This window comes from Piliocolobus tephrosceles, chromosome 11 (genome assembly GCF_002776525.5).
Source record: "Piliocolobus tephrosceles isolate RC106 chromosome 11, ASM277652v3, whole genome shotgun sequence".
Lineage (NCBI taxonomy): Eukaryota > Metazoa > Chordata > Mammalia > Primates > Cercopithecidae > Piliocolobus > Piliocolobus tephrosceles.
Genome location: NC_045444.1, coordinates 18,012,554 through 18,026,650, shown reverse-complemented (window position 1 = coordinate 18,026,650; position 14,097 = coordinate 18,012,554). Strand labels below are relative to the sequence as shown.

The window sequence follows — 14,097 nt, the reverse complement described above, 5'->3', positions numbered from 1 at the left end:
CCTAATGTGAGTTCTCTACTTCCGCTGAAGCAAGCTCCAGCAGGTTTCTGTTGCTAGCTCTCAGAAGAATCTTTATTAATTAAAGGCATCCAACCACCAGGAAGGACAGCCATCCATCCGAACAAAGGGCAGCAGCTAACATCAAAAATGCTTAGGAGTGAAACCATCCCTACAGGGTTGGTAAGAATTGCATGCCAGGTTCTGGACTGAAATATGGTTACAATGAAGCACTAGTCAGGCTGCACCTTGGCCTGCTTCCCTGTTTCTAAAAGTCACATAGCACTAGATAGTGGCCATTTGCATCCCCATTGTTCCTATAAGTAGGATTTCTGATATTGGGGTCATAAGACAGTTTAGGAATTGATTTGCATCCCCATTGTTCCTACAGACAGGATCTCTGACAGTAGTATCCTAAGGCCTTTTTTTAAAGGATGGCTTAAAATGTTTTTCAGACCCTGAATTCCAACAACCAGTTTGAAGACCCCCACAGGGGAATGGATCAGCCTGAGAATGCAGGTGGTTCACCTCCCTGTTCCATGTTCACCCTGCACTTTTCGACCAGTCAACAACCTCCAAGCCTGGCCCGCTCCAAAACCCTTAAAAACCCTAACCCAAACTTCTCAGAGAGATGGATTTGAGGTTTCCTCCCCTCCCCTCATTCGGTGGCCCTTTGATTAAACCTCTTTCTCTGCTGCAACCCAGTTTCTCTCCACATTGACTTGCTGTATGCAATGAATCTATTAAGATTACCAGATAACCTATTCTAATATCAATGAACCAACCTTATTTGAGGGATGTTTCTCAGATTTTACCTAAGCTCTTCATGCTGTAGTTTAAGCTCATTTATTTTGATTCCATTCTCACTGACAATAAATAAATGGGCCAGGGACCATCCTTCACCTGGCATTTCAGATTCTACAAAGACATATCCAGATCCCTCTGAAGGTTTTCTGCCTCAGCTCTTTCTCATCAATCCCATGAGCCACACAACATAAATAATGATGTTGTCCTTTCTTGACAGGCTTGGAAAAATGAAGGTATTGGAAAAATTTGGCCTTTAAGGAGCCAATTAAATCTGAGTTTTAAAAAAATTCCAAAGTCTTTTCAACCACAGAATTCCATGATTTAATGTCTCTAAATTTTATTCTGCTCAGAAATAATACCACCCTAATTCAGAAAAGTGGCAATAAGGCCCAGCTGCCAGAAAGGTGTTGTAAGACAAGCTAGGATCACTGTTTCTTTGCCTTTCCCACTAATGAACTCCATTATATCACCAAAAAAGGCACTGCTGGGATCTAATGAATAAATAACTAGCACTTGAATGGTATTTGTGTCCATTTTAATTCCAGTTAGTTTCCACTGGAAAGCCATATTTAAAAATAAATTAAGAAGGGGGGGCAAAACACTACTTATAATGAAACAATTTAGAAATGCTTGAAAAGTTTCCTATATAAGCCAGTTGGGTGTAATGTTAGAAGGCAAGGACTTAATCGTTGATTCCAAGTAAACAAAGAAGGGTGAGTTTTCACATCTGCCAGATGTGTTCACTGTCCTCTCTAGAAGGGTATGAGGAGAGTTGAAGGGTCACTTGAACAGGGTCTTCCAAATAGAAGGTCACAACTAACTGATGGGTTATGAAATCCATTCCATGCAAAGATCAGAAAACTTTTCTTCTTGGGCCAGAGAGTAAATACTTGAGGCTTTGCAGGCCAGATCATCTCTATCAGTCACAACCACTGGCCTCTGCTATTGCAGTGTGAAAGTAGCCATAAACAACAGAAGAACAAATGGGATTGGGTATGTGCCAATAAAACTTTATTTACAAAATAGGCAGCCTGTCCACCTGTCACCTGACCACTGACCAGAATTTTTAAGACAATGAAATAGAACAAACTAGAAAACACCAGAGGCCACTATAAAGGTTAAGTACTTTTTATGAAATTTTCCTGCGATTATCTACTTACATACGTGAGTTCTGAATCAGTATGTATTTCTTACACGAGGTTGGGGTCAAAAGTCACCATATTAGAAGATAAACAGTTTCAGAAAGGAAAATTAGTCTGTTTCTCAGTGAAATTGGTAAAAATATAAAGGATTTCAATGGTTTTCTAAAAAGGGAAAAAGATACAATGGGCAAGTTATTGAACCTAAGTACAATCTTAAAAGAATATTAATTAGTTACAAGTAGTAACTAACAAAAGGATTTTTAAAAGGACACTAAAATTACTTTCTGCACTATTCAAACATTTGATATGAGCTGTGCATCAGTTAACAACTGCTCTATAGCAAACTTCCCCCAAACTCACTGGTTTGCAACAACCATGGATGATTTGCCCATCTCTATAGGTCAGCCAGTGGGTGATTCAGGTGACCCTGACCAACCTAGACCTGCTCAGGAGACAGCACACAGCTGACAGGTCAGATGGCATTGGCCGGTCTAGGATGGAATCCGCAAGCACAAACCTGGCCCCCTCCACTGGGCTAGCCTGGGCACGATCGCACGGAGGTGGCGGGGTCTGAAAGTGCAAGCCCAGTTATGTAAAAGGCAATCAGAAACAGCCACTTTTCACAACTCTGCTTATACACAGCATGTGCTAACATCCCACTGGCCAAAGAAAGTCACAGAGCCAAATGGGGCGCAGGGGACCAGGGTGGGGGAAGAAGGAAGGAGGAAGAAAAGCTACAAAGTTATAGGGCAAAGAGTGTGGATAGTGGATACAGGGAGTTCAGGGAGTCCATTAATGGAGGCCACTAGTAAAAAAAAAAAAAAAAAAAAAAAAAAACCAATCTACCGCAGGCAAATATTTATTGTTTATCATGATCACCCTCGCAGAAGCAGAGAGGTTTTACATTATTTTAAGGTTTTCCATTACCATTTCTCAACGTGTTTTTGCCTTATCGCTTGTAAGGCAGAAAAGCAGAGTGAAAAGAATGCCAATTTCGGGAATGCAGCCTTTTGTACGCTGGCTCTGCCACTTCTGGCTGTGTGACCCTGGGCACGTTTCCTTTGCACCTCAGTTTCCCCACTCTAATAGTAGGATGGCTCACAATTACATAAGCCAGAACAAGTAAAAGTACTCAGCTCAACATCTGGTCTTAGCAGACCTCAAACCTTATTTAAATATCAATGTTTTGGCAAATAGTTGATTTGAATATGTTCAAAGGGGAGAAGAACAGATCCTTCAACAGTAACCCTTCTTTGCAAAGAAAAATAGTTCTTTTACATAAAGAGCAAAGAACCAGTTCCTTATTTGGAGCTTTGAGGACTGTGGTAGGCAGAAAAAGGGCCCCCAAAGATGTTCATCATATACCAATCCCTGGAACCTGTGCTTCTGTTGCCTTACAGGGAGATGGCATTATATCAAGGACCTGTAGATGGGAGATTATGCTGCATTACCCTGCTTGGTCTAATCTAATCACATCAATCCTGAAAAGGAGAGAATCTTTTCCAGCTTGGTGAGAGTATCAGTGTGATGGCAGAGAGACAAGGACTCGGCTGGACACTGTTGGCATTGAAACTGGAGAAGGGGGCACGAGCCTAGGAACATGGGCAGCCTCTAGAAGCTAGAAAAGGCAAGGAGACCGATTCTCCCTTCAAGCCTCATTAAGGAATAGGCACCTTGATCTTGGTCCATGAGACCCATAAGGGACCTCTCGCCTATAGAATTCAAAGAGGATAAATATGTGGGGCTTTAACTGCTAAGTATGTGGCTGTTATAGCAGCAACAGAAGTAATCCTGTAGTATTTTTATTAGAGACTGACAATGAGGAAATAGAAAAGTTACATTTGAAACCACTGAACTAGGAGGAAGAAACTCGGAAGCTTAAGAGAGTATTAACCAGACATGGCATCAAAACATGGAAAGCTGTCTGGGCACAGTGGCTCACAACTATAATCAGAGCATTTCGAGAGACTAAGGCAGTAGGATCGTTTCAGGCCAGGACTTCAAGACCAGCCTGGGCAACATAGTAAGACTCCTGTCTCTCCACAAAAATAAAAACTTAAAAAAAATTTAGCCAGGCGTGGTGGCACATGCCTGTAGCCCTAGCTACTCAAGAAGCTGAGGCAAGAGAATCACTTCAGCCCAGAAGTTGGAGGTTACAGTGAGCTATGATTGCAGCACTGCACTCTAGCCTGGGTGACAGAGCAAGACCCTGTCTCTAAAGAAGAAGAAGAAAAAAAAAAGAACAAATAAAACTTGAGAGTTGTATTTGATTCTGCTTACAGAAATAGAGAAAAGGCACTATTATAGAATAAGCAACTCATTATCATGAAAAACACTTTACAGGAAGAACAATAAAATCTTAATACATAGTATTACCAAGGATCCCCTACCTACACTTCTTAACAAGCTGGCACTAGGGCAAAGGCCATAGTAACAAAATCCTTTCACAGAAACTCTGCGACTTCCTTTAACTGATGGCTACTCCAAACCTGCAGCTCTCTGATCACTCCCTCTTTTTTTTTTTCTTCTTTCTCTCTCTCTTTCTTTCTTTCCTTTTTCTTTTCTTTCTTTCTCTCCTTCTCCTTTCCTCTTTCTCTCTCTCTTTCTTTCTTTCCTTTTTTTTGTAGAGGCAGGAGTCTTGCTTTGTTGCTCAGGCTGGTCTCAAACTCCTGGGCTCAAGCAATCCTCTCATCTCAGTCTCTGAGAGTGCTGGGATTACAGGCATGAGCCACTGCACCCAGCCTCCACTTTTTCTTAAGATAACATTGATAATAAGGTAATAAGCCCTAGTGGTGTGTGGATTCAGAGTCCCAATTTGTTGACCTGCATGAGACCATAAATAGTGCTAAGAGGAAAAAAAAATGTCGACAGACTGATTTTAAAAGATGAACTCTAAAAGAGCATAATGACCAAATGGAACCTCAAAACCAGGAACAGACCTAGGAATCTTTTTAAGGACAGACTAAAGAAACTAAAGTAGCTGAGTGTGCAGAACCCAGCCACGCAGGCACACTAGTAGAACCCTCCAAGTGTAGAAGTTAAGTGATGCATCGCTTTTCAGATAAGAAATCAGAATCACTAAGCACAGAATCGGTCCACATGAAGACAGTGCGCTGAGTGCTGAAGCCTCACCTGCCATGGTCAGAGTTCACTCATGATGCCATGTTGCCTGGACAGCTCATCTCGTGACTCCAGCACACCAGGCCTGCAGCTTCCAGCCTGCACCCATGAGAGCTCCATGACACTCCTTTCTTTATTGAAGCTATATGTTTCTTTTTTTGTTTTTGGGGGGTTTATTTGGAATAAGCCTGGGGGCGGGGGAGAGGGGGAACCTTTCCCTTGATGGAGCTCACTGCACATAAGAATTGCAAAGGAGGAATGGTGAACCTGTAAAAGTTGATCCTATTTACCCAGGAGAATTATATTTGTGTGTAATATACAGTGAAGACTGCCCACATAACAATGTCATCTTTAAAACTGCCAAGCATCATAACTAAAAATCAAATAAAGGAAGAGGGGGAGAATGTCTCATTCTTAGTCACAGAGACTAGAACTTTTTTACAGAGGGAAGGCAATCAAGATGAACAGAGGGGCTTGAAGCCGTATTTGCAAAGGTCTTACACAGCACTGGGGACACTGCACGATGAAGATTACTCGGGGAAAGGGACAGAAGGAAACTCCTCTGCCATATCCTCACCGGGTGGGGCCTCTAACCCTAGGTGCTCTAAAAATTACAGGAAAGGGGAGGAAGGAAATATACCAAAGAGAAATACTAAGAAAGATGCCAAAGGAAAACAGAGAGATCACACACTGCATGAGGCAAAGACGGTGCTTTTTCCTTGCATCCAAGAAAGAATTGGTTATTTAGAAAACTCACCGGCATGGATGCTTGTAAATAACAAACTGGAGGTGAAAATAACAGATGGTTAAAAAAAAAAAAAGCAGCTGCAAAACCGCAAGAAGACTGACACCAAACTCCCTTATGTTAAAAGGTAGTAGTTACACATCGAATGTGTAGACAGAATCTGGCCCTGCTGGTGGCAGTATATAAATACCTAGCCACATCCCCAGGGCGCTGTGCGAGGAACCACAGAAGACTATGAGCCTGGTCATCTTCTCTACTCTTTGAATCTCAATGAATCTCAATTTCCCAAGGGAAAAAATAGCTTCACTAAAGGAAAGCAGGTTATTTCAGGGCTGAAAGTAAGGACCAAGGTTTTTTATTTCTAAACATACAAAGAAAAACATCCCCAAAGAGAGTAACAATAAAGGGCTGATTCTTCTTAGTTAAGCTTTTCAGCTGTCTGCTAAATAGTCTAGCGGTAAGGGCAAAAACAATCTGAATGTGTTCTCAACCTTCTTTTTAATTTAATAAGGGAATTTCATTTATGTTACACCTCTTTTGCCACATGTATAGGATTAAGCAAGATGACGAACTGAACAGATCTTTGGAGTGCATTCAATCCCCTCTTACTTCTCAACCTAAAAACTGAGGCCCAAAGTGGTCACATGGGCTGAATTAGTGTGTTCTTCATCTACAATTCCCTTTACCACTAAACTTAACTCTTCTGGGTGTGCACTGACCAGGCTTAGACTTTAAACTCCTTGGGTAGCTAGGGGCTATTTATTCAGCAGAAGCATTCCGAATCAGGAGTAGCTGAGGGCAGGAAAGGAAATGGGTGCTCACTGCTATGTCCAAAGGGAAGATCCCACAACGTATGGCGATCTCGGGTTCAGAGGAGCATTCTGTGTGGCCCTGCTCTCTTTCTAGGATTCCACAGACACTGCGGGAATGTCTTCACAGGCACCCTTTATCGGAAATGTTAAGGAATAGTCCTGATACCTTTTCCAGGTCACCCCTCACCCACCCCATGCTCCTAAAGAAAGGAAATCCACGCTGAGAGGAGCCAGGAGCCCTAAAACACAGAGAATTAGTAAGAGTGAAATGGAAAATCCAGCCCAGACTGAATTCTTATGTCAAACTTAAAAGATGACATGAGAAAGGGAACCCTTCATTCCAAAGGACATAGATTCTCCCAGCTGGGGATGGTAGGAGGGAACGGGGCCACACCAACCTGCTCCCCACCACATTCCAAGGTGAAGCTGGGTGTGAGCACACAGTGGGCTCCAGGGAGGAACAGATGCCCAGTCGCCATCAATTGTCTTCCTGTATCATCCCTATAAACAAAGCAGGCAGGCACCCGTTATCAACTGTTACCAACTGTTCCTGTGGGACCACAGATGAGATGTGAGGTCCAGCTTTGCCACAGCTGCCTGCTAGTGAGACTTTGAGAAAGTCCCTCCACCTCTCTGCACGGTGACCTCAGCTAGAAAGAGGAGGGGCCCCCTGCAGTGCCTCTGGGTATCTATGAAGCCCTCTCAGCTTGGGTTGGAAAGAAGGTGCTGGCTAGTACAGGGCAGGCTCATCAGCCTTAACCGCTACTCACAGCCCAACCCACACTGGCTCTGGACCTAGACCACCTGGCTTCAAATCCTTGCTCTGCCACTCAGTAGCTGTTTGTGACCTTAGCTAGATTTCCTGACCTCAGGATGTTACGGTCTCTCCATGTATAAACTGGGAATAACACAGCATCTACCTCATTGTTGAGGGAAATACCTGTAGTACAAAACAAGCATCTGCAATAATGCCAATCGGAGAAGACAGATGTTTTTCATCGCCATCATTCCTATTTTCTTGCCCACCTTTTCTGATGTTTCTCCACCAAGACATATAATACAATCTCTATGATGATCACCAACATAACACAGTCCCATGTGGGGACCCAGACATGGAAAAGACCCAAAACAAATAGACTGGAAGGCTTTTCTCTGTAGGATACTTACAGTAAGTTTTGAAAAACATTTTACCAGCATGACAGGACTTATAAGCAGTCTGTGCAGCGAACTACAACATTAAAGCGTGAAGTTCAAACAGGAGTGGGTGGGTGGCACATGTTCCCTCAAGGGCCAGCCACACAAATCACAAAGGGATGCAAATAAGTGAGGCTGTTATTATTCTAGGGATAACCTTGAAGTGCTGACATTTTAAAAAGTAAACCTATTGCAAGCACCAGTAGTGCTTACTAGTAACTCTTACTAGTAACAGAAGTACTTGAGTGTAACTCACTCCTGAGTTCACGTTGTCAGGAAATAGAGTGGAGAAATATTCCTTAGCCATTGCAGGGAGCCACTTGAGCAAGGGTCAAGATCCAGCAGGCATTAATTAGTGTGTTCTTCATCTACATTTCCTTTTATCACTAAACTTAACTCTTCTGGGTGTGCACTGACCAGGCTTAGACTTTAAACTCCTTGGGTAGCTAGGGGCTATTTATTCAGCAGAAGCATTCCGAATCAGAAGTAGGTGAGGGCAGGAAAGGAAATGGGTCCTCACTGCTATGTCCATGCTATGCCAGCCTGGCAGTGAAGGTGACAAAGAAAGAGACAGTGCCAGTTTACAAGACAAACTGCTCCCACCAAACCCAGCCACAATAGCATATAACCCTTGCCTGTCCTGATTTTTTTTTTTTTTTAAGTAGAGACGGGGTTTCACCGTGTTAGCCAGGATGGTCTCGATCTCGTGACCTGGTGATCCACCCGTCTCAGCCTCCCAAAGTGCTGGAATTACAGGCGTGAGCTACCGCGCCTGGCCCTACCTGTCCTGATTTTTAAGACTGGGCAGAGTCCCGAGAGGAAAGCCCTGCTCCCATTCCAGAAGATTGCGAGTTTAGACAAGAGAGCTGTGGGATTTAAACAAATAAAGTGATTCCTCCGAACCTTCCCATGAACACACATAGCCCTGCAGATATGACAAAGTCAAGGAAGGATGCACTTAATTGTGGCAATGAAAAACATAAATAAAACGGCCCAAATGGGCAAACGCAAAGCTCAACTCCAAACTCCTCCGGCTGAGAACGTGGTTACAGTGCTAAGGCTCCTGGGACCCACCTTGGCGGCTTTCCAAGAGCTATTCGTTTGCATTAACACACAGTAAGAGAAGGTCTGATAAATTAAAAGTGAGATAATTTAGGAGGACATCTTTATACCCAGCACCAGCCCAATGCATGGCACATGGTAGATGTCAGATAAATGCTCATCAGCAGCCAGCATCAGTCACAACTGTGGATGTTGACACAGGATGTAAAACATGTATAGGGATATGGCTTAGATTAGAGACTTTAAGGGTTGGAGAGATCGTTACTTAATTTCAAAGAGAAATTTGAAAGTGTAGCCATCTTCTGGCTACTAAGAGTGACTCTATACTTCAAAGCAATTATTAACTTTAAAGGCAGCCTGGTAAAACCTGCACTGACGAGTCCTAAATGCTTATTTATTTCTCACCCTATCTTCTCAATTGTCACCCAGATAGCAATCATCCCCCCGTATAAAATTATTTCCTCCCTTTTCTCAAGTATCATCTGAATTATAGCAGTCAAAACTACCCATCAACCTGTTCACCTGACACCAGGACCCTTCCCCAAACTTTGAAACTCACCACAGGAAACCCCCAGAGGCAAAGCTAACAGCACACACTTTCCTGAGGCCTATTATAACAATATCAACACAGAATGCCACTCCCAACCACTCCTCCTCCGTGCCTCCTAGGGCCAGGAGCCCACGACACACAAGAAGGAAGGAAGACAATGATTTCCTACTGCGCCTAAAGCCTCTTGAGAAAAAGCAGAGCAGCCATCTGTCTGTACGACCCAGGGAAGGAGAGGACATAAACTTTCCAACCCAGATCTTATAGATGACTGCTCTTTGCAGTTTTCTACACATCTCTGCAGGGTACACTAGTTACTGCCTGTCCCCTGCCAAAATTAATCCAGGGATGTCTCTGTAGTGACTTAGATCCTGAGACACATGGAACATTAGGGAAAAGTTGTGTCAAATGTCAGAGTGATACCTAGAACGGTTCCTGGGAACTCGTACTTCCAAAGGCCTCCCCGTCAGCTAGAGTCACAGGGGATTCTAGCATTTCAATGCTTTTGGAGGACGGCTGGGCAGAAGGTGGGTTGGTTATTTTAAAACTAAGAAAATTGAATGGGATGAGAGATTATGTGAATGCCTGTGATCTCTTGAGGTCCCTTCCAGCTTCCAGATTCTACCAAAGAACACAGTATATGCATGTACATACACACACACCTCTTTATAAAAATGTATACAGATGAGGGAATATATATAAATGAGTACTATATTCACACTTCCAAACACAAAGCACTTGAAATGCACACTGCTGAGGAGATCAAAAAGCCCATGAGCTGCTCTGCAGCAGCAGCTGGAGCACACAGTTGCCACTGGCAGATCGGGGCAGAACTCCCCAGCCTCCTGCCATTGCAGTTCACCTTAAAACCAACTGGTGGCTGCTTGTGTAGGTGCAAACCCTGCAAGGCTCCAAAGCAGGACTGCAGATTCCTTTCACCGAATGACTCCAGTCACGAGTGTCCCAGAGTGAAGAAGGCAGGGTGAAACAAAGGAGGAGATGAAAGAAAGAGCCCAAACCCTATACCCAGGCAGAGCCACCCCAGCAGAGGCAGATGCCAGAGAGAGCAACTTCCTTCTCCTCTTCTCCCAGCCTCTATAAAGGGTGAAACAGTTGCCCTCTTGCCCCTCCTCCATCACCTTGCTTTTCAGGACCTCTCCAAGTAAGGCTGATGACATGGGCATTTAAATAAGCATTTAAAAGCAAGGTGATGGAGGAGGGCAAGAGGAAAAAACTAAACTGGGAAAAACTAAAAAGCTCTCTAGAACGGAGAGCTTTGCTGTAGGCCGGGCGCGGTGGGTCACGGCTGTAATTCCAGCACTTTGGGAAGCCGAGGCAGGTGGATCACAGGAGGTCATGAGTTCGTGAGCAGCCTGACCAACACGGTGAAACCCCGTCTCTACTAAAAATGAAAAATTAGCCAGGCATGGTGACAGGCGCCTGAAATCCCAGCTACTTGGGGGGCCGAGGCAAGAGAATCGCTTGAACCCGGGAAGCTGAGGTTGCAGTGAGCCGAGATCACGCCATTGCACTCCAGCCTGGGCAACAAGAGCAAAACTCCATCTTAAAAAAAAAAAAAAAAAAAAAAAAAAAAAGACAGGAGAGTTTTGCTCTAATCTTAACTGCCAAATAAATCTGAGGATGCCCATCTCAGCCCTGAACAATAACAACAAAAATAATTTATAGGAAAGAACTGGGGACGGGGGGAGGGGGGTGAAAATTCATTCACGACAGATCTCAGATGCTTTGCCCTTCATGAAGAACTGTTCGGTGATTTTCTCGGATCAGACAAGGGAGTTCTGATGCAGCCCCAAGGCTTAGGATGTTCATGACACAGAGATTAACACTGGGGAGTCTCCTGGAGTAAAAACCAAGTTGATCAGGTCCTGACAATAAACTGGGGGTGGGGGGTCAGTTCAACGACCTAGCTTCCCACTCGCATCTCTTTAGAATGGGATGCTACCTCTAACACTTGGGTCTGGGTGTGTTTACAAGTGCGATGTTGCCATCCACCTGAACCCCACAGAAACCTGAGTTTGCCCCTCCCCAACTTCACAGACCCAGAAGTACCCAACCTCCCCTAACTGGGCCGCCAGAGCCAGGTGCAGATAGCGGCGGCCGCCCGGGGTCAGGCCTGGCAGTGGGTCCCAGGAGGGCCGGGCCCTAGACCGAATCCATCCACATCACCCGGTTCCCGCAGCCCTGAGGAGCCGAGCACCCGTCAGAGCTCCAAACGCCTCTGGACAATGCAAGCGCCACCCCCTTCCCTCTTCGGCTCTTCCGCGCGGCGGCTACAAAACCGCGGCTTTGTGTGTGACAGCAAGTGTGTGCGCGAGCGTCCCTGGGCTCACACACCCCCTTGCACCCCGCCTGCTCGCTGCGCCAGGTCCGGACACCAAGCGGGCGCACAGCGCTCAGGTCCACCAGGCTGACAGTCGCGCTCCAGGCCTCTGGCCACCCCGCCACTGGGAACAGGGGCTAACACCCACGCCCCCAATCCCGGCTGCGGGGGCAGCCGGGGAGAGCAGAGCGCGGAGCTCAAATGAGGCAAGGCAGTGGCCAGGGGCGCAGAAGAGCCATAGGCGAGAGCGGCGCCCACGACTCTCTAGCCCCGCCGCCCCCAACTTTGCGAGCCGAGGGCCAGGAGGGGGCCAGGAGGGGGCCGGGGCGGCTCACGACTCGGCAGGAAGTTCCCAGGACCGCACTGAGCATGCTCTCGGGGAGTGTGTGCGCGGGTGTCGGCTCTGCGCTCCCTGCAGCCTCCCAGACCCGGCAGCAGCGCTGAGCGCGCCGGCGGGATCGCGGACCCGTGGGCCGTCCCCTAACTGCTGGGGCGCCCCCGGGCCTCCTGGACCCTCAGGCCCAGAGCACCGGCCCGCCGCATCCCTCCTCCCTAGGGGCTGGGGGCCAGCCTCCCTCCTTCTTCCTTCCTCCCTACTGGCCTCTGGCCGAGCCCGCCCAGTGCGCCTGGGTCCTGAGGACCCCGGCCCGGCCCACGCCTGCGGCGTGACCCCCCCACCCGGCTCCTCCGCGGTCCGAGCGCTCATCTACCATTCCTGGCCGCTCGCCTCCAGCCCGCGCAACCAGAGCTTCCTTTGGACTGTCCCTAGGAAAGCCGACAAGCCCCCTCGTCATGGGGCCTGGGGGATTCAGCCTCCCCCGGGAGGGGCTGCCGGGGGCAGGTGGGCTCCTCAAGGCACATCCCCCGTCTGCACTCCGGCGTCCTGCAGAGAGGCCGGGGCCGGGACACCCACGCAGGCGGCAGAGGAACCACAGAAGGAAGCCCCCGACCGCGCCGACCCCGGTGCGGGCTCTCCTCGCCCGCGCCCGGTTCCCCGTACCCCCCGCGGTCCCCTCTGCGCGCATCACCCCGCGGGGATGACGAGCTCCGACGCGATCACCCCGATCCGGCAGCTCTTACCTCCTTGTTGGGCAGCAGCAGCAGCCGGGAGCACCTGCCGGCCGCCGTGCCCGCGGGGCCCGAGGCGCTGGGTCGCGACGCCCCGAGCCTGCGGCGCGGCTACCTGGGCTGGATCGCGCCCGGGGCCGCCGCTGCCGCCGCAGCCGCGGGAGCCGCAGGGCCGCCGCCGAGCGGGCCGCGGCAGGGACGGTCTGCAAACTACCAGCCTTGGTGGGGCCGCGCGCAGCGCGTCCACACTCAGCCCCGACACAGCAGAGACGCTCCTCTGGGAGCTCAGTCGACCGGGGCGGGAGTCCGTTCTCAATTCCTGGCAACCCTCCCCTAGTCGACCTCACCAACTTCTCCCCGCTTCTGGGCTCGTGGCTCTAGGAGGAAGAAATTCCGGCCGGGGACGTTGGGCAAACTCCCCGCCCCCGGCCTCAGGCTCAGCCAATTCGGAACGCCCTAGCTTCTCAGGGGCCGTCGGCAAACTCTCACCCCTGTCTAGGAGGACTTCTTCCAGCCACTCAGTTCCGCAGCCCAAGGGGAGAAAGGAGCGAGCGCGGGACCTTCTGATCGAGGCCATAAATAATATTTTAACAAGGTCAGGGGCAGTGTACAGATATTGATATGACAGTGCATCCTCCGGAGTAGCGCAGTCCAAGCCCCAAAGGACAAGGGGCCTTACAGCAGCGAAGCCCAGTGATGGGGAGACTGTGGTCTCAACCATCTTAGGGGTGCAGGCAACTTTAACAAAACGCCCTGAGGCTCAGTTTCCTCTTTCTTAGAACACACTACACAAAGTAGTATGTATACTGCCTTCTGGTTTTTGGGACCTCGGGCAAGCCACTTAACCATTTGAATTCATCTTTATCTATAAGCATAATAAATGCTGCTTCATGAGGTTACTGTGAAGACGATATGAAATGTATGTGAAATACTTAGGGATATCTGGCACTTAATAAATGAAATCCATTCTTCCTTCTCTGCCCTGCTCCCACTCCCGGATTTTAGGAACACTCCGGATGAACTAGCTGAAAACTGCACTGTTGTAAATTCACAAATAAAACACATCCTATGCCCTGAAGGCACCGCAAAGAACATTGACTGACATGACAGATTAAATCCAACCAAGCCCCAGGAGAATGTCATACATTTACATCGATAAGCGTTATAATTTATTGTTAAGTAATATCTGGAATGGAGGAAGAGTGGGCTATTAAGTTCGTGGTAGAATCCACAAGATCATAACCCCAGCAAGTTCCAGACCC

At 47.6% G+C, this 14,097-nt stretch overlaps 1 protein-coding gene across 2 annotated transcripts in view; it reads right to left on the bottom strand.

The window, feature by feature from the left end:
* The window catches only part of MGAT5 (alpha-1,6-mannosylglycoprotein 6-beta-N-acetylglucosaminyltransferase), a 340,494-nt gene extending 327,256 nt beyond the window's left edge, over positions 1-13,238 (bottom strand). For both annotated transcript variants that reach the window (XM_023193752.1, XM_023193751.1), the window contains exon 1: positions 12,848-13,238. The gene's annotated coding sequence lies outside the window, so the exon portion shown is untranslated. The remainder of the gene's footprint in view (positions 1-12,847) is intronic.
* Between the last annotated feature and the right edge of the window lie 859 nt (positions 13,239-14,097).